The 21,886-nt window shown below is 43.6% G+C and overlaps 1 protein-coding gene across 8 annotated transcripts in view; it reads right to left on the bottom strand.

Annotated features, from left to right (window-relative positions):
* The window catches only part of CDH12 (cadherin 12), a 1,513,562-nt gene that overhangs the window by 580,871 nt on the left and 910,805 nt on the right, over positions 1–21,886 (bottom strand). For all 8 annotated transcript variants that reach the window (XM_075314868.1, XM_075314867.1, XM_075314866.1 and 5 more), the window contains one exon: positions 5,459–5,715. The gene's annotated coding sequence lies outside the window, so the exon portion shown is untranslated. The remainder of the gene's footprint in view (positions 1–5,458; positions 5,716–21,886) is intronic.

Raw genomic sequence — 21,886 nt, 5'->3', positions numbered from 1 at the left:
AATAGGGATAAAAGTTTCTTTCAGCCCTTGTAAGGGCTAATTACAGCAGGCTCAGAGCCATAGGTGACATTCAGGTCCGTGGAAACCGTTTGTTAACAGCTGGAAGCATCATGTTAAGACAATACTGTGCCAGCAGGGAAAAAGTAATCTCAGCTACAAAGGTTTGGTTTCTAAAATGGTATTTTAGTGAACACGGTAAAAGATGAGGCAAATATACAGTCATATGAAAAAGTTTGGCCACCTCTGTTAATGTTAACCTTTTTTCTTTATAACAATTTGGGTTTTTGCAACAGCTATTTCAATTTCATATATCTAATAAATGATGGATAATATTTCTGAATTGAAATGAGGTTTATTGTACTAACAGAAAATGTGCAATCTGCATTTAAACTAAATTTGACAGGTGCATAAGTATGGGCACCCTTATCAATTTCTTGTTTTGAACACTCCTAACTACGTTTTACTGACTTACTGAAGCACTAAATTGGTTTTGTAACCTCATTGAGCTTTGAACTTCATAGGCAGGTGTATCCAATCATGAGAAAAGGTATTTAAGGTGGCCACTTGCAAGTAGTTCTAATATTTGAATCTCCTATGAAGAGTGGCATCATGGGCTCCTCAAAACAACTCTCAAATGATCTGAAAACAAAGATTATTCAACATAGTTGTTCAGGGGAAGGATACAAAAATTTGTCTCAGAGATTTAAACTGTCAGTTTCCACTGTGAGGAGCATAGTAAGGAAATGGAAGAACACAGGTGCAGTTCTTGTAAAGCCCAGAAGTGGCAGGCTAAGAAAAATATCAGAAAGGCAGAGAAGAAGAATGGTGAGAACAGTCAAGGACAATCCACAGACCACCTCCAGAGACCTGCAGCATCATCTTGCTGCAAATGGTGTCACTGTGCATCAGTCAACAATACAGCGCACATTGCAGAAGGAGAAGCTGTATGGGAGAGTGATGCGAAAGAAGCTGTTTCTGCAAGCACGCCACAAACAGAGTCACCTGATGTATGCAAAAGCACATTTGGACAAGCCAGTTACATTTTGGAAGAAGGGCCTGTGGACTGATGAAACAAAGATTGAGTTGTTTGGTCATACAAAAAGGCGTTATGCATGGAAGCAAAAAAACATTCCAAGAAAAGTACTTGCTACCCACAGTAAAATTTGGTGGAGGTTCCATCATGCTTTGGGGCTGTGTGGCCAATGCCGGCACCCGGCAATGCAGGTACACAAAGTTGAGTGTCGCATGGATTCAACTCAGTATCAGCAGATTCTTGACAATAATGTGCAGGAATCAGTGACGAAGTTGAAGTTACGCAGGGGATGGATATTTCAGCAAGACAATGATCCAAAACACTGCTTCAAATCTACTCAGGCATTCATGCAGAGGAACAATTACAATGTTCTGTAATGGCCATCCCAGTCTCCAGACCTGAATATCATTGAACATCTGTGGGATGATTTGAAGCGGGCTGTCCATGCTTGGTGACCATCAAACTTAACTGAACTGGAATTGTTTTGTAAACAGGAATGGTCAAAAATACCTTCATCCAGGATCCAGGAACTCATTAAAAGCTACAGGAAGTGACTAGAGGCTGTTATTTTTGCAAAAGGAGGATCTACAAAATATTAATGTCACTTTTATGTTGAGGTGCCCATACTTATGCACGTGTCAAATTTAGTTTAAATGCGGATTGCACATTTTCTGTTAGTACAGTAAACCTCATTTCAATTAAGAAATATTACTGAGTCCATCATTTATTAGATATATGAAACTGAAATAGCTGTTGCAAAAACCCAAATTGTTATAAAGAAAAAAGATTAACATTAATAGGGGTGCCCAAACTTTTTCATATGACTGTATTTGTCAATAATATGTGAATATACATAGATTTAATTCAAAGGTAACATTTTATTTGCAAATTGCTAGATAATTATGTAGACACATTTATATGCCTGAAGGCATTTCTACTGTGTAAAAAAAATTGCAGGGGGAAGGCACCATTGGCAATTTCCTATTAATATTGTATTATTATATGTTAAACTGGCTACATGGAATTATGTAAGGTGTATTTATTTATGGTATTTAAGACTGATTTTAGAGAGCCATAATGTTGTCCAACCCAATGACCACTAAATCCCAAGGCCAAGCTTTTACTTAAAAAAAAACTTGAGTTACCATTGGGTTCTATACATATTGCCTCTTCTCAGAGGAAGAGGACTCTAACTCTGTTGCCTTGTATTGTAAGTAGCTATCCTAAAAGACAAGATTTACCATTTACAATAGCCTTGCCATATGACTTAGGATATATGAGCAAAACCAGAATCTCAATTTAAAGACACCATGTTTTGGGGTATTGTCACTCGTCAGTGCAAAGTATGAGATCTGGTTTCTCTACGTGAGAGGCTAACACTGAGACCTGTGGGGGTAGTCTTCTCTTCCTGCCAGTTTGAAGAGACTTAAACACTTTGCATATTCCTCTGGGAGATGTATTATGGAAATTGCCTTCAGAGAGGAAGAGGACTTGAACTGTAGTGCCAGCTATTGGATGATGAAATAAAAGGCAGGGCTAAGAAAGAGTTAAACCAACACCGCACTGCCGCAAAATTGGAATCCAGTCCAAATCCTGTTAAAAGAAGTGATTTTATTTGTCTACGCATTTCGGAGATTAGTCTGCTTCTTCAGCACAAAATTCACATTACCTTGTATGGCAGCGTGGTGTTGGTTTAACCCTTAATTTATTGGGGTTATTGCAGCAGCCACTATATGTGTCCAGAGTGGTTGTGACTCTCACAACCCCCACAGGTGAGCCTCCTAGATCTCACTTAACCCTCTGCTCCTCTTGGATAAGACTCTAGCTTTGCTTTTGTTTCCCATTTCTTTGAGCTATTGGATGTAGCAATTGTAAAAGTCAATATCAATCCTTTAAACGAGCCTTGCCATATGACTTTGTTACACCTCGTGGCTCTCCTGTGGCAAGGAATGAGACAGTCTCCTTGCCTGCCACGAGCGCTCCTGCTCCGCAGCGCCGAAGGTCTGCCAGACTGCAGGAGAAACCTCCTCAGAGAGGCAGCACAAGGGTGACACCTAGTGGTACTCCTGTTGCAAGAAATGAGGCGGTCTCCCATTCCTTGCCTGCCACAGCTCCTCCTGCTCAGCAGCCTCGAAGGTCTGTGAGGTTGCGCAATGTGCAGAGATTTGCTGCTCAGGGAAGCAGTGAGACTCCCGTTATTTCTACACATTGTGAGACCGAGGATCCCGCCTCTATTTCCCAGAGGCAGGAGGGTGAGCATGTGCTATGCTTGGTGGATCCTGATTCGCCCACTGACGTCACACGGCTTGATGACAAGGCTGGTGACGTGGTGAATCCTGACTGGCCAGGCTGGGATGTCGTGGATCCTGATTGGGTCAAGTCCGTCATCTCCGCCTCGCGCCCGCCCTTGGCTGGAGCTACACCTCCTTAAAAGCTCCTCCTGCCATCATGGCGGCGCGCGACCGTCCTTCTATGTTTGGATGTCTGGCAGCGTGCTGCCACGCCACTGCTCAGGCATTATCTTCCTCTGTGGGCTTGGCCCTTGCTGCTTAGGCAGCACCTGGTTTGCAGGCCGTGTCCCTGCCTTGCTGCTCCGGCAGTAGCTCCTTCTACAGGCCGTGTTCCTGTCCCAGGTGAGCTCCTCGAGTCTCCACTGGACTCACCTGGTTATTGAAAGCACACGTGCGTGGGCACCTCTGTGCTACCCTCGTGCCATATTCTCGTGACTTCCACTGGCACACGTGCGTGGGCACCTCTGTGCTTCCCCGTGCAACAGGTACACCGAGCCGTGTGATCCCTGCCATACAACCCACACGGGTTAGGGCAGACCGGTGTACATAGATCGTCTGTGACATTCCAGACGATCGCTAGCAGCAACCCGCTCACTCTTCACCCACCATAGCAGCGGTCCCTTACACCGCACAGTGGACCTTGACCGGCGGAAGCTGTCCATTCCCCATCTTGGCACGCTTCCCCGGGTCCCCCTCGTAACAGACTTATGATGTATTATCCAAACCAGAATCTTAATTTGCAGACACCTTGTTTCAGGGTATGGCCCCTCATCATTGCAAAGTATGATATCTGGTATGTCTAGGTGAGAGGCTAAGACTGGGATCTACGGGGAAGTTTTCTTCTTTTGGAAAGTAGCACACCAGGTCTGCCATGCCAGTATGAGGATACTTAAAAGCCTTGCATGCGCCTCTAGGATTTTTAATATGCAAATTACCTCTTGAAAGAGGACTTGAACTCTATTTCTTCTTATTGGAAATAGCAAGCCTAAAACTTTCCAGAGGCTTTTTAAAAGTAGTCATATATTCAATTAGATCCAGACAAAAAATGTATGTGGTACATACTAACGATAATTACAGAAAAGAATTAGTGAACACATGAGAAATATTCTAAAAAAAATCAAAATATTACCTTCTTTCAAAGCACTATGTACATAAACAAGGGGGTCAATTTGTAGGATAAGTGGTGTGGTGTATACACTGAATTAGAGCCCACTGGATGGGGGAATAATTACATTATAAACATGTCAAGGGTTGAAAGCAGATGGATTATTTGAGCTGGATACTCTAAAACCTAATGGAGAAGGGAATTATTCCATCAGCAAGTATCTACATAAAATCATTCTTTATTGGGTGTGTAGATTGTCTACAAACCCTATAAAGAATGATTTTATGAAGATATCAGCTGATGGAATTACTTTGCTTCTCCATTTATGTCCCTAACTACACTTAATGAGTTCATTTGAGGTACGTTTATGCTGTAATGGATTTTCATATAATTGTGAACTAACATTCATTTTTCACTCTGAAACCTAAAGGGTTAAATGCCGAAATAGAATTATTTACAATTGAGTAGCTGGGTGTGTTTAATTCTGAATGACCAGGGATGAGATCATAACTCTAAAAAAAAGGATGTGATAGCTACGAACACACATCCCTGAGGAAGGAGACCTTGTTCTCTGAAACATGTTGGGTAATGCAGTGTGCTGGACCTAGCAGGACTTTGTAGTTAATTGAGGTGACATCACTGTATAAATGCAATTGTTTGAAAGTTTGAAAGTTGCTTGTGTGTATCATGGACATTACTATCTGGATAGTAGCTGCCAGCCGGAGCATTCAGAAGCTCAGGCGGAGTTAAACCTACAAAGGCAAAGTCCAGTTGTGAATATGGATTTTTAGCTCTCTTCTGTGAACAACTAAAATCTGGACTGCCACATCTGGTATTAGTACTCCAACACCCATTAGGGTAATTGTGAAACATTTTTTTGGTTGTTACACTTTGCCTCCTGGCACAATAGACTGGTTTATTTCCTGTTTATGCAAATAATATATATCTGTCTGAGAAAAATCAATGCAGCCTTATACAGATATAACATTTCCTAACATGATGTACAGATCATTATTTTATTCTTCTCACCTGTTTTATGTAAGAAAGTTCTTTTCCAAATAGGCGATGGATTATCTACTAACACAAAGACTGTGAGAGACCCATCATAACTGACAGTTCCAAAGAGACCGCGGTCCGTCCCTGGAAGCGCTTACAGTTTCATATATTCCTCATCAGATACTGAATTTCACAGCTTCATATTTATCTGACACACAGATTTCAAGAAAAAAGACATTTTGAAGCCCCAGTTTTCTAGACCATTTGAAAATAGCTGCAGTTTATAAGACCTGTAAGAGAAAGGAAAATATATATTTTAGAAATATATTATAGAGTATTTTGATAATATGTTATATCCATGCGCATTTTCTGAAATTCAAACTATTTTTAAAACTAAATAACCACATTTAGAGCAGTTTCAAGGCATAGGAAATAGAATAATTTTAAGGTAAAAAAAATAATTCATGAAAATACATAGTTCCTGGATCCCTAATTCAAATAAATAACATGATTATGGCTTTTCCTTTTTATTAAGCAAATGCACTTTTGGACATGCTTGAGTGCTATGTACACTTAGGATTTTTTTTACCCCTATAGGCTTAAAATTATAAATACATTAGGCTTCTTTACATATGGACAAGAGTATTGATGGTCTCTGATAAATTTATCATGAGTGTGTGATGTTCTTACAGAAGGCAAACCCCTCATTTATCACACATGATGGCAGATTCTAGTGCAATGGTTTTCATCTTTATACCATAGACGATAATTGCACAATGTGGAATTGAAACAGGAAAAATAGTAAGTTCTGCTAGGATGTGGTTGACCTTAATGTATTTAGGAATTAAAGTTACACTTCCATGATCCAAATGAGCATAATTGCTCAACTTCAATGAAGTACAGAAGCACAACCATTCAGCCTCAATTTGGTATACAAACACAACCATTTAGCTTCAAGAGGTGTACAAACATAATCATTCACTTCTATGAGATACACAATCATAACCATTCAGCTTTGATCAGGTACACAAGCATGCAGAAGATTATTAGTTTCTAGATTATGTTAAAACTGTACTGCAATGCCCAGCTTTTAAATGTTTCTTCTGATCCCTGACAGTCACTCTAAAAATCATTGTCGTTCTGGACATGCACTCACATGGTTACAGTGCACATCATGACATCATGATTCCTTGACCTTTCGCGTGCTTCTGCAGAACCTGCAAGTGGTGGGGATCAGAATATACAATAAGGACAAGATAGATAATGGTGAAGAACAGTGGGGCTGTAGAGGTGAGCATGTAGATTTTTTTTTTATGTTTTTACATATTAGCATTATTATTATACTCTAGGATATGGAGAAACCTCAAAGTTTTATAAAGGACATTACATTTTCCTCAAATTGAGTTTCTCTGGTTAAATCGTGCTAACAGGCAAATTACATTTTTTCCCGCTTCACCCCTTCATCCTAGAGTTCATTTAAATGTGTTAGCCAAAAAAAACCATGTTAGGCTATGTGCGCACTAGAAAAGTGATTTTTCTCAAAAAAATTTCTTGAGAAACTTCTGGGAGTTGAAGATTACCGCACCTGCGGTAAAAAAACGCAGGAAAAACGCATGCGTTTTTGCCGCGATTTTGCCGCGGTTTTGCTGTGGTTTTTCCACAGGTTGGTCCCTGTGTTTTTTTTTATGCTGAACTGCAATAAATAATATTGATAATAGATAGATAATTGATAAATAGAAATGGATAGAAGGAAAAATGGATAGATGAATAGATAGATAGATAGATAGATGAGAAAGACCTATATAATGTCCCACCCCCCTGCATATTCTAAGCTGGCACCCTTTAGTGACTTTTATGTGGCACTAAAGGGTGCCTAGACTTGTATTTAGCCAAAAAATAATTAATTAAAAAAAAAATGACGTGAGGTCCCCCCATCTTTTGTAGCCAGCTAGGGTAAAGCAGACGGCTGCAGCCTGCAGACCACAGTTGGCAGCTTCACCTTGGCTGGTAAGCCAAAACAATGGGCACCCCACGCTGTTATTTTACATTAAATAAATAATTTAAAACAAAAAACGTGGGGTCTCCCCCAAATTGGATCACCAGCCAAGGCAAAGCGGACAGCTGGGGTCTGATATTCTCAGACTAGGGAGGTCCACTGATATTGGACACGCCCCAGCATAAAAATAGCAGGCTGCAGCCGCCCCAGAAGTGGCGCATCCATTAGACGTGCCAATCCTGGTGCTTCGCCCCAACTCATCCCGTTGCTCTGGTGCGGTGGCAAACGGGGTAATATATGGGGTTGATACCAGATGTGTAATGTCACCTGGCATCAGGCCCTGGGATTAGTGATGTCACACGTCTATCAGATACCCGACATCACCAACCCAGTCAATAAGAAATAAAAAATAGACAACAAAAAAAGTTTTATTTGAAAAAACTCTCCCCACATTCCCTCTTTCACCAATTTATTGACAAGAACAATCAAATCCTTGTCCGGCGTAATCCAATAAGTGGGTCCCACGGCGATCCATACCATAGTCACTGTCCCAGTCAATGAAGAACAGAATGTTTCCCATTGGCTGGGAGAGTAATGCAGTGACTTGATCTAACATCAATAGGTCAGCCCAGGTCACTGCAGGGCATGACAAGTGCTGCAGTCAGGAGGTTAGATGAGATCATTACCTGCTGTGATGATCTCCTGCAGTCCTGCCATCAGCGCTGTCACTGCCTTCTATGCCCGCCGCGTTCTCAGCAGTATCGCGAGAGCCCGTGACGTCACCGCTAGTGACAGTCTCGGGCCGCGGGCATAGACGGCAGTGACAGCGGTGACGTCAGGAGGCAGGAGATCATCACAGCAGGTAATGATCTCATCTCACCTCCTGACAGCAGCGCTTGGCATCCCCGCTGCTGCATGCACTGCAGGGTGACAAGCTGCTGGCACTGTGGGCAGACACTGACACTGCTGTGCTGGCAGCTGCAGGGCTAGAGTGGGACACAGACTGCACGGGCACCTGGAGGTCACATGGAAGTGCTTCTGTGCGGCGTCCAGGGAGTGTGACATGTGTGTTTACTCTGCTCCGCTTCCTCTTCCTGGCATAATGACATCACTCCCCTGCAAAACTGCAGGCAGTGGTGAGCATTACCGCAGGTAAATCGCGGCTATACCGCACATCATTTGCTACCTGCGGTATACCCGCGGTATTTCGCGATTACATTACAGTGAATGGAGTGAAATACCACAGGTACCTGCGGAAAAGAAGTGATATGCACATTTTCTCAAGAAATTTTCTCAAGAAAATCTTTAGAAAGAATTTTCTTGAGAAAAAAACGCAGTGTGCGCACAGCTATTTTTTTTTCATAGGTTTTGCTGGGAAATGTCTGCTGGAAGATTACAAACATTTCTCAAAAAATTTCTGCAGTAAAACCGCGGGTAAAACCGCGGGTAAAAACGCCTAGTGTGTACAGGGCCTTAGATAATTTTTACCATATTGTACGGAGTAAAAACATAACCAAAAAACAATGACTGAGTTGCATCTTTTTCGCTATTTAACCACATTTGAAAATATTTTTTTCATCGCATTATATGGAACTTGAATGGTGCTATTCAAAATTACAATTTGTCTTGCAAAAACTTAGCAACATATAACTATGTTGACAGAAAAATAAAAAAAGTGAAGGCACTTAAAAGAAGGGTAGACATTTTTTTTTCATAAACTAAAACTGCCCCTTTCCGCAATAGGATCCTCAATGGGATAAAGGCATTTTGTCCATCATAAAAATCCCTCTCCATATGTCAGGAATCAGGATACCATTCAAAGTAGCAGAATGAGAAAAAACTTTGAAGGACATGAAATTTTCATGTATTAGAAGGCAGCCAACCATTTGAATGGATGGTATGTAATGTTACATTTCATTGCACCAGGTAATTATGATGCTACCTGAGATGGCTACAGAATTCACCGTTTCAATACAAACATTTCAATACAAACATTGTATATTCGGATAAAAATTATCGTCATAATTCACATGTGGCAAATGTGTTTTTGACATGGTTTTGTCCATCTCAAAAATGATGCCCCGTGTCAATTTGCCCTTAATCTCTACATGTATTCAAAGCATGAATGTGTTCTATGTCAAATTGTCACCGCACCTATGCATAAATGTTTGTAAAGCCACATCTTGAATAAGATATTGCAAAAGAAGCTGGCAACAGCAGATCTTGATGATTTGCATGCCCATGTGTAGTCAGCATGGCAGAACCTTCAGAAGACAATCTATATATATATAATTGCCTTATTCTGTCTGTCTGTCTTGCTACAAAATGATGTCATTACAGTGACAACTGTCGCACAGCGTGTGCACTAAAGAGCATGCGACCAATGGCTCAGCTAAGTGAATAGCATGAACTACAGCATGACAGGACGACGCCCGACACCTTTTCCCACACCAGCACGGGGCCCTGATTCCCAGGTGACTGCTGCACTCCTGGGAGCCCACACCGGCAACCCAGCTGACACATACCCTAGCATTGCTGGAATCGTGCCGGGAGCCGGCGTACGCTGGTAAACATGGTACACATCGGGTAACTAAGCAAAGCGCTTTGCATAGTTACCCGATTATGTACCATGGTTACCAGCGTAACTCAGCACCACCCCCCTGCACTCCGCCTTCCCCATGTATACACTGAACACACACACACAAATTATCACCTGTCCCCAGCCATGCAATCCCCGGCACTGACGTCCTCAGTGCCATGGCGCCGCTTGGCTCCACCCCCCCGCACTCTACCCCCCTGCATGTATACACTGAACACACACCCCAGCACTACTGCACCCATCACCCCCGCACACATGCAGGCACTACTGCTCCCATCATAATCCCCGCACACAACCTGGCACTACCGCACCCTTCATCCCCGCACACACGCAGGCACTACTGCTCCCATCATAATCCCCGCACACAACCTGGCACTACCGCACCCTTCATCCCCGCACACATGCAGGCACTACCGCTCCCATCATTATCCCCACATACACCCCGGCACTACCGCACTCATCATCATCCCCGCACACACCCTGGCACTACAGCACCCATCATCATCACCGCACACACAAGCACTACTGCACTCATCATCATCCCCGCACACACGCAGGCACTACCGCACCCATCATCACCATTGCACACACAAGCACTACCGCACTCATCATCATCCCCGCACACACCCCGGCACTATCGCACTCATCATCATCTCCACACACATCCCGGCACTACCGCACTCATCATCATCACCGCCACACCCCGGCACTACCTTAGTGAAGTCTCCGCTCACTTCAGTTGCTGTGTAAAGCTGACACAGAGCGGTCGTGTTCTACGGCGCACCCTGTCAGGTTCATGTAGCAGAGCTGAAAGCATTGTGTGGATTACTTCGGACCTGGATTGGTGATTGGGGATTAATAAAGTGGTAAATAAGGGGGTTTTTTTTGTCTTTTATTCCAAATAAATGATTTTTTATTGTGTGTTTATTTACTTTCACTTACAGGTTAATCATCGAAGGTATCTCGGGGAGACATCTGCCATGATTAACCTAGGACTTAGCGGCAGCTATAAGCTGCCATTTATCTCCTTATTACCCCGATTGCCACTGCACCAGGGCATTTTGGGATGAGCCGGGTACAGTCCCGGGACTGTCGCATCTAATGAATGCGGCAATTCCGGGTGGCTGCTGGCTGATATTGTTAGGTTGGGGGGATCCCCATAACATGGCGCTCCCCATCCTGACAATACCAGCCTTCAGCCGTGTGGCTTTATCTTGGCTGATATCAAAATTGGGGGGGACCGCAGGTTTTTTTTTTTAATTATTTATTTATTTATTGTACCACACGATATAGACTCGCCCACCGGCGGCTGTGACTGGTTGCAGTGAGACAGCTGTCACTCAGCATGGGGGCGTGTCTGACTGAAACCAATCATAGGCGCTGGTGGGCGGGGGAAGCAGGGAATACGAGATTGAATAATGAGCAGCTGGCATTTTCAAAGCAGGAGAAGCTGCCAGAGCAGTGTGACAGCTGTGACGCCCGTGATCGGTGAGTATGAGAGAGGGGGAGAGAGGAAGCGGGGGGAGAGAAAGGGGGGAGAGGGAGGGAGAGAGAGGGGGGAGGAGAAGGGTGGAGAGAGGGAGAGAGAGGGTGAGGGAGGGAGGAGAGAGACCAGGAGTGATTTTAAATGATTTAGATCATTCTGCTAGACATGCTAAGCATGCGCAGTAGAACGTGACGGCAACCGTCAGCGGATTCCGCCGCTTAGTGCATTGCGGTTGAATCTGCCCCCATTGACAATCATTAGACACGTGGGCGGATTCTAACAGAATCCGTCAAGGCGCGATATTTTAATGACCCAAAAAACACTATATGCAGCATTCCCTCCGCCCGACGCTGCGTCAAATTAATGATGCAGCGTCCTCCAGCGGATGCAACGCAGACACTTGCGTTGAAGTGCGTCGTCAATACAAGTCTATGGAAAATAGCGCAGTGCGTTAACGGACTGCACTATTCTCCATAGCAGTGTATTGCGCTGAATGCAAGTGTGAAAGCGCCCAAACACACACACACACAAACACACACACACACACACCTGGATAGTCACCTGTCCCCAGCCATGCAGTCCCTGGCACTGACCTCCTCATTGCCGTGGCCCCGCTCGGCTCCACCCCCACACACTCCTCCCCCTGCACACATTACCCCGCAGGATGGGGGCACATGTCAGGATGGTGGCTGCACCACGATGGGGGCACATACCAGTATTAAAAAGGAAGAAACTTCAGCTCTCCCCTCTTCACTCCCAAATCTTACCTCCGGTGCACGGAAACACCCTGACCTGGGTGAGAACACATGAAGAAAAGGAGAAATTCCAGCAACTCCAGGAGAAAGTAAAATTTTTTAACTTTCTCATTTGAGGCAGCTTGAATCAGAATCCAGAAATTATGATTTTCTTCCTGACAGGTTTATCACAAGTAATTCTTCTTTTTATCCTGTTCAGTCCAGACCATCTGTATTAGATACTTTTCAGGAACACATTGAAGAGGATTTGGTTGCTCTTGATAGGATCACAGGTGTCAGAAACAACAATCTCAACCCCCAAGAGGTTTTGGCTTTACAAGATTTACAATCCAACACTGGTTTAATTATCAGGGAAGCCGACAAGGGGGGAGGGGTTGTTGTTTTGGATGCACTTTTGTATTTTAAAATGAACCATGCCATTTTGTCTGATGATCATACGCATTTACATTTACAAGGGGACCCAACTAATTTCTTTAAGGTAAAGATGGATAAAATGCTTCAGGCTGGTTTGGAGGGGGGCATTTTTACACAAAAAATTTTTGATTATCTTACAGTGGATCATCCTGTGATTCCTGTGTACCATGCCCTCCCCAAACTACATAAAGGTATTTTTCCCCCTCCATTTAGGCCCATTATATCTGGCATTGGTTCCCTTGGTGAAAAACTTGGTGCTTGGTTGGATCATTTTTTGCAGCCTTTAGTTAGAGAATTGCCAGGTTTTCTCAGAGACACTAAATCCCTTATCAATAATTTGAACTCCATATCCTGGCAGGGCAACTACATGTGATATTGTCAGCCTTTATCCTTCTATTCCACATCATGTAGCTTCTGATTGTTTGCAGTTGTTTCTTAGAAAACATAGTTCATATCCCATTCACATACAAAATTTTATCATTACTGCAATTAACTTTTTATTAATGCACAATTATTTTTCTTTTGATGAAGAGTGTTTTCTGCAGAAATGTGGCATTAGCATGGGAGGGAAATTCTCTCCCTCCCTTGCTAATATTGTTGTAGCCATTTTTGAGGAATTTTACATTTTCAATGATGATAATGAATTTTCAGATCATATAATTTTTTACACACATTACATAGATGATGTATTAATTATATGGAGAGGGGATGAGGTCACTGCACATTCTTTCATTAACCATCTCAACCAAAATTCTTTCAATCTCAAATTCACATTTCAAACAAATTCCACCAGCATTAATTATCTAGATGTCACTTTGATAGGGAAGGGCAGTGTAGTGGAGATCCTTCCTTACTATAAGGACACGGACTCCAACTCCATTTTAATGGCCAGTTCATGTCATTCTCCGCATGTCATTAAAAATATTCCGCTTGGTGAACTTATCAGGTTAAAGCGCAACTGTTCCTGTCCAGAGGCTCTACAAGTGGAAATGGATTGTGCTGTTACCAAGCTCAAACACAGGGTCTACCCGAAATGGTGTCTAGATCGGGCAAAAATTATAGGTAATAAAATAGATAGATCGGATTTATTTAGAGATAATAATAAAAATAAGAACAATTTTAGTAGGAATAATGGTGTGACGTTTACAACGAATTTTTCTCCTCAATTCCATGATATATTAAAAATAGTACAAAAACATCTGCCTATTTTACTTAGTGATGATTCATTAAATCAGATTTTCACTAAAAATAAAATTAATTTTGTAGCCAGAAGAGCCCCTAATCTTGCCAATATTCTATCCCCCAGTTTGGTTGTAAGCAAAAAGGACAATGCCATCTCTAAAAATTGGTTATCCTGCACAGGTTTTTTTGGCTGTGGGCACAATTTTTGCATCTCGTGCAAACATGCAAAAAAATGCAAATCATTTACATCTAATTATACAGGGCTCTCCTATAACATCAATAGCTTTATAAACTGCAATACCCCAAATGTGGTTTATTTGATTGAGTGTATTTCCTGTCACGTTCAATATGTTGGCTGCACGAGTTGTCCCCTCAAACAAAGAATACGTAGACACATGTCAGACACATTAAATACATCTGCGGTAAATGTGTCTGCTGTTTCTAGACACTTTGCCTCTGTGCACAATAGATGTCTTGACAATCTTGTTTTCACAGGCATTGAAAAAGTTTCCAGACCTAAAAGGGGTGGGGATCTTAAAAGAAAGATTCTTAATAGAGAATCTTTCTGGATCTTTAAATTGGGCACGAGAATGCCGCATGGTCTGAATATGAGGAGAGATCTTGTTATGCAGTATACTTGAATTCCTGAATTATTTGTTCTTTATAGGACATACCTTTTTCAGCACCAATAACTATATTATATTATACTGTAGTAATTATTGGATATTTGATGGTTCAACGTTATTTCTTTAGCATTTGAATTTAAATTTTCACTATATAGCAATATGGACATTAATGAAAAATATATTTTTTTTTTTTGTCCATGTCAGGAGGAAAAAAATCTTTCTTGTCTTTAAAGAGCCCCTTCTCTATAGATTATACCGGGCATATATATATTACTTATCATGTGATCTCTCTGGTTACTTCTGCTTTTAATCAGTTTATATATATATATATTGGTGTTTTTTCCTTTTTCTGTTGTTGTGCTGACTTTTTGGTGCAGTGTCTCAGTTTCTATTCTTTCTTTTTTTTTCTCTCTTCTCTGTGCTCTCCACATTAAATGGGCTGGGTGGTAACACATCCAATCAATTCAACCTGTTCTTGTTGTGCAGAGACTTTAAATACTGTCTTAGAGATTTCCTCTGCGCATTCTATGATTAAGACCTATTCAGGTTGAAACGCGTAGGAAACAGCTCCTCCATCTTGCCTCTCTATTTTTTGTCTTGCTTGGATGGAATATTAATATTTTTATGATCAATAAAGAATCTGTTTTTTAAGAAAACACATACCAGCATTGGGCCACATCACAGCATCAGCATATCTGTCACGCTCCCCGTGTCCCAGCACCGCTCCTTACCCACTGATCCAGTCCATGTATTCACCAGTCATGGCTGCCGCTCCCGCTCGTGCTCTCCTGTGTCCTGCTCCTGGTCTTATGAGTCTGAGTCTTAGCCACATAGTTCTGTATAGGACCAGGCCGCGCCCACTCTCCTGGTCTTATAGGCCCAGCACACCTGCAGCAGGAAATGACATGAGGCTGTGCTGGGTATATAAGACTGGCCTTTCCATGTGGGCGGGGCCTGATCAACATGTCTTGTAACTAGTCTTATGAGCTAGGTGCTCAGGTCCCCTGGTACCGTGTCCTACTGACTTCTTGTCCTTGCACTCTGGTACCTGTGCCTGTTTACATTATTGTCCTAAAGAACTCTGTGACTCTGGTGACCTGCTTATACTTGTCCCTGCCACGTCAGTGCTCCGGCTGCCGTGTGCCCTGCCCTCCGGTGGGGTGCAAGGTCCAGTGGATCCACCTCCTGGGCCCACCAGTACTCCCGGTCCTGACAGATTGATCAGGCCATGGATCCCGCTGGAGCACAAACATCAGAGCTGGCTGAGCTGCGCCAGGAGCTGGCACAACAGCGTGAAACCCTGACCCGGATGCTGAAATTCATGACGTCCGTGGACCACCGGCTGTATACGCTGCAGACTGCCGTCTCGTCCATGCAGCAACCAGTCTCCAGGTCCGAACCAGTTTCTTCCACGGCCTCGCAACTTCGCCTCGCTGCTCCGCCTCGCTATGCAGGGGATCCCAAGTCCTGCCGCGGTTTCCTGAACCAGTGCTCTCTGCACTTCCAGTTGCTCCCGCACTTGTTTGCCTCAGACCAGGCCAAGGTGGCGTTCCTGATGTCACACCTGGAAGGCGAAGCCCTGGCCTGGATTAACCCCCTGTGGGAAAACGAGGATCCAATGATCACCGACATCCAGGAGTTCCTGCGAGCCTTCAGAGGCACCTTCGACGAACCCGGACGAACTACCGCAGTGACCTCTACGCTCCTTCGGCTACGCCAAGGGACCCAAACAGTCGGCCAATACGCCATCCAGTTCCGCACGCTCGCTTCGGAGCTGGGTTGGAACAATGACTCCTTAACAGCGGCCTTTTGGGAGGGTCTCTCTGGTCGTATTAAAGACGAACTAGCCGGCCGTGATGTCCCTCACACCCTGGACGCTTTGATTTCCCTGGCCACCCGGATTGATCTTCGCTTTCAGGAGCGTACCAAAGAGAGAGTCCGGGAGAAGCGACCACCTTGCCATGCCTTGCCCTCGCAGAGACCTACCGTTCCCTCGTCCCTGCCTTTCCGTAACTTATCGCCAGAACCCATGCAGGTGGACCGTCTGACCCAGGCCAAGCAACGCCGTGCAGAATGGCTCGCCCGGGGCCTGTGCTTCTATTGCGGAGACGGGTCACATATGCTACGTTCTTGCCCGGAGAAACCTGGTAGACCCCAGGTCCAAGGGGAGGTGGGAACCGCCACCCTTGGCACCGGAATCCCCTCCGTTCCAGTTACGCAGACTGTCCAGGTGATGACGGAGAAGATCAGGTTCACAGCAGAGGCCCACATTGATTCTGGGGCAGCGGGTAATTTCATACACCAGTCTGCAGTGAACCGATACCAGGTACCTGTGATCCCGCTTGCCAAGCCCCTCTGATTCGCCTCCGTGGATGGTAAACCACTATACGAACCTGTCCGGTATACCACTGAACCCGTGAGACTCAAGGTTGGCACTTTGCATACTGAGACCATTGCCTTCTATGTCATCCCAAGAATGGCTCCTGAGCTCCTGCTGGGTCTGCCCTGGCTTCAACTCCATGACCCTTCCATTAGTTGGCGCTCTGGCGCTATTACTCGCTGGGGGCCCTTGTGTCATGACCACTGCCTACAGCCCGTTCCTCGGCCCCTGTCACCTGAACCTGTTATGCCGCAGGAAGAGGAAGAGGTGACGACGCAGTCCAGTGCCGTACCACAACTCCTGTCACTTGTACCTGTGGTGCCACCGGAACCAGAGGAGACGACACACTCCAGCGACGTTCCACCATCCCTGACGATTGAGACTGTGGTGCCACCGGAACCAGAGGAGGCGACGCACTCCAGCGACGTTCCACCGTCCCTGACAACTGAGACTGTGATGTCACCGGCTACCGAGGAAGAGACATTGTCCTGTATCCGGTCCGAGGCGCCCGATCCGGTCGTCCAGGAGTCCAGTCCTGCTTCTGACTGTCTCCCCCCACTTCCCGTTGCCCCCGTTGCCACTGCTGGTAGATCGGCTAGACGTCGTGCGGCCAGAAAGGCGGTACGGGATCAGCGGTCCTTCCCTGCCTTTGTGTTGGATCCTGGTCCGGTGACTCGATCCGGGGTGCCCCTGGGGTTCTGTGCATGGAGGGGGGGGCATAGAGGGAGGGGTACTGTCACGCTCCCCGTGTCCCAGCACCGCTCCTTACCCACTGATCCAGTCCATGTGTTCACCAGTCATGGCTGCCTGACTTCCTGGTCTTATGAGTCTGACTCTGAGTCTTAGCCACATGGTTCTGTATAGGACCAGGCCACGCCCACTCTCCTGGTCTTATAGGCCCAGCACACCTGCAGCAGGAAATGACATGAGGCTGTGCTGGGTATATAAGACTGGCCTTTCCATGTGGGCGGGGCCTGATCAACGTGTCTTGTAGCTAGTCTTATGAGCTAGGTGCTCAGGTCCCCTGGTACCGTGTCCTACTGACTTCTTGTCCTTGCACTCTGGTACCTGTGCCTGTTTACATTATTGTCCTAAAGAACTCTGTGACTCTGGTGACCTGCTTATACTTGTCCCTGCCACGTCAGTGCTCCGGCTGCCGTGTGCCCTGCCCTCCGGTGGGGTGCAAGGTCCAGTGGATCCACCTCCTGGGCCCACCAGTACTCCCGGTCCTGACAATATCTTTACTTAACTTTACACTGTTCATGGCCTTTTTTAATTACAAGCCATGGACATCATTAAACATTAGACTCCTCTATTAAAACTGTTCCTTCTGTTGTTTTTCATTGTAAAACCAATAAACAATTATAAGAATACTAAATTAAACCTAACCCATCCAGTCCATTCATTACCTTATTATTCAATCTGCTAACCTACATACACATTCTAGACTACCCGATATGTTACAATTGGGCCACCTTCTAGTCTTTAATAACTTTGTTAATTGTATGCCAATTCATAAAAGTGCATATCATTTTGTGAAGTCCCCAAACTTGATAATGAATGAATCAAGAAGTTTTAAAATATTATTTCTTTTTTTGGAATTTGAAAATGACTAATAAGTCTATTGATGTTTTGTCATCCGTAGTGCCAGCATCTGGAATCAAACCAGCTCACCTGTTATGCATTTATAATAAAGCTAGGAATTTTAAACAACAGAGTGTGCCATTTTTCTACCTTATCATATGCTGATCTTTGCTGGACTGGTTCCCTTCTGGTCAGCACCGCTGTACAGAATCTTGGTGGTTATTGTTGCTCCTCCTGTCCGTCGCAGTATTGAATCAGGTGACCCGGTCATGCGGTACCCCATCTGTTTTCCTTGTTAGTCTATCATTGTTAAACTGACTGTATAGCTCAGTGCTAAGTGGGCTGGCTTACGGATAGAGAGTTTTAGGTTCAAGATCCAGTAGCTGACATGGAATTTTTTCCACGGGAGTTAGTGAGCTCTCCATCAATAGAAATCTTCAAGCAGAAGCTGGATAAAAATATACCAGGGATGATTTAGGAAAATCTGCACTCACAGGGTGTTGGACCTGCTAGCCCTTGGGGTCCTTCCAACTCTACCTTTCAACGATTCTATGATTTCCATAAATCCTAAATATATTCTGCTAGGCTTTAAAATTTCAATGTTGAGAAGTGTATATGGCAAACTGCTATTAACATTATTTTAGAATTTAGTATTTAAAAAAAATTGTACTGTGATAGCTCACCTGAGCAATAGGGTAATGTAAAATTTCCTCAGTGGCTTCATATTTGCAATATTTATAAAAGGCATATGGATTTTTGGCTGCATGGGAATATTTTTGTGATTTGTATCTGCAAGAAATTCCCTCTTGCATTACACTCCAAGCTTAGAATTAATTTACAGCTCTACCTCGAGTGATAATGCAATTTTAGAATTAAATATCTCACATTAAAAGCTGTAATGTTCTAATTTATGTGTCGCTAGCTTATTAAAAGATCATTATTTAAAAACCTGATACTGGAGAGAAAATAATTCAAATAAATATGTGCCTCACTGGCCACATTTTTAAAGTTGGTGACAGTGGAAATTTTGTGCGCCTGTGTGCCGTTGCAAATTATTTGAAATCCAAATGTTAACAGTGCCACAAATTTATGAGACTGCAGTCGACTACCAAATGTTACAGAAAAGAAAATGCATAATACTGGTGCAGGCTATGTCTATAAAATATAGCAGTTACTGTCTTATATTTAATCTAGAAAATAGCTGTTTTTTATAGTTACATTTATTTAGCAGGGTATGCAATCATGAATCTTTACAATATTGTGTGAAATATCAATTTCTACCATGTTTAAATAAAAATATAACAGTGCAACATGCATGCTTTATCAAGATTACTTGGTTAGCACATATTGAACACAGTATGTGTAATCATTTCATATATAAAATAGTGTTTACAATTTTGTATTCATTAATTTACAACATTTTTGTTCGTGATTCTATTTAACATTTTCCTAGAGTTTGAAGCCAATTTAAAATATGTGTTTAAACCACTGTTAGATGAATGTCAGTATATTTTTTCTCTATACAATTATTGCAGAGGAAATTGGGGTATGAAATTGTGTATGCATAATTTATTTTATGACTAGGAAATATATTTGGTGCTACACTAAAAATTATCTTTGATAATTGTTAAAATAAAACCTAAAACAGCTTATATTACCGTCTAAAAATCTTCACAAAGTAAATAGTTAACAAGAGAGATATGAGTGGATTAATCCATGGAGGATTGAGTTTGGGTTGAGTTACCTGAAATTTGCTGTTTCATGCAAATTAAAAAATCATTTTGAGATTCAATTGTTTAACAAAATACTTTGCTTGGAATCTATTCCCACACTGCTGAAGATCAGACAGCAGGCTAACTTCTTTTTGCATTGCTGTGCAGGTATCCCCATAATGCCCTGTAGCAAGGACATCTTACGGATTATCATACCCTGTACAGTGGTGGGCAAACTGAGATCACAGGTTAGAAGTGGAGCACAGTTTTTACAGCAGAGTCATTTTCCATATCCAGAATACCCAAGTAAGGCTCTCATTCTTGTAGAGTATACACTATTATGGTTAGAAGTGTCTCCTCTTTCTCAATCTTGTAAACTGTATTCTCTTATGGTCAGAATGTTTTTCTCTATTTCTTTCCTGCAGATTGTAAGCTCTTTCGGTGAACAGGGTCCTCTCTTTCTCTCTCCCGTAGAGTATAAGCTATTATGGGCAGCACTGACCTCTCTATCTCTTTCCTGTAGAATGTAAGCTGTTATGGTCAGCAGGGTCCTCTCTTTCTTTCTCCTGTAGAGTGTAAGCTCTTATGGCCAGCACGGTACTTGCAATCTATCTCCTGTAGAGTATAAGCTCTTATGGTCAGCAGGGCCCTCTCTATCTCCCTCCGATAGTGTGTATGCTATTATAGTTAGCAGGGTTCTCTCTAAAGCGGTCTTTACACACTACGAGATCGCTACAGCGATCTCGTTGGGGTCACAGATTTAGTGATGCACATCCGGCCGCTGTAGCAATGCCGTTGCGTGTGACACCTATGAGCGATTTTGCATCGTTGCAAAAACGTGCAAAATCGTTCATCGGTGACATGGGCGTCCATTCTCAAATATCGTTACTGCAGCAGTAATGAAGTTGTTCCTCGTTCCTGCGGCAGCACACATCGCTCCGTGTGACACCGCAGGAACGAGGAAGCTCTCCTTACCTTCCTCCCGGCCACAATGCTGAAGGAAGGAGGTGGGCGGGATGTTACGTCCCGCTTTTCTCTGCCCCTCCGCTTCTATTGGGCCGCTTTTCAGTGACGCTGCTGTGACGTCGTTGTGACGCTGAACAAACCACCCCCTTAGAAAGGAGGCGGTTCGCCGGTCACAGCTATGTCGCCGGGAACGTAAGTAGTGTGACAGGTCCGGGCGATGTTGTGTGACACGGGCAGAGATTTGCCCGTGTCGCACAACTGATGGGGGCGGGTATGCATGCTGGCGATATCGGTACCGATATCACAGTGTGTAAAGCGGCCTTAACTCTCTCCTGTAGAGTGTAAGCTCTTATGGTCAAATGGGTCCTCTCTATCTCTCTCCTGTAGAGTGTAAACTATTATGGTTAGCAGGGTCCTCTCTATTACTCTCCTGTAGAGTGTAAACTATTATGGTCAGCTGGATCCTCTCTATCTCTTTCCTGCACTGTGTAAGTGCTTATCCTCAGTATGGTAATCTCTATCTCTCTACTGTAGAGTGTAAGCTCATATGGTCAGCAGAGTCCTCTCTATTTCTCTCCTGTAGAGTGTAAGTTTTATGGTAAGCAGGGTCCTCTTACTATCTCTATCCTCTCCCCCTCTTGTATTTTCCGAGCAAATACAAGCTTACCAGCTTTGAGATTAATGGAAATTTAGTCACTGCAAATTTTGGGAGAAAAGTTGGTAAAGTCTGCAAATTTTCATTTTGAAAGATCTGATCATCT

This window comes from Anomaloglossus baeobatrachus, chromosome 6, assembly GCF_048569485.1.
Source record: "Anomaloglossus baeobatrachus isolate aAnoBae1 chromosome 6, aAnoBae1.hap1, whole genome shotgun sequence".
NCBI classification, from domain to species: Eukaryota; Metazoa; Chordata; class Amphibia; order Anura; family Aromobatidae; genus Anomaloglossus; species Anomaloglossus baeobatrachus.
The sequence above is the reverse complement of the archived record's forward strand: the minus strand, read 5'-3'. Positions and strand labels throughout refer to the sequence as shown.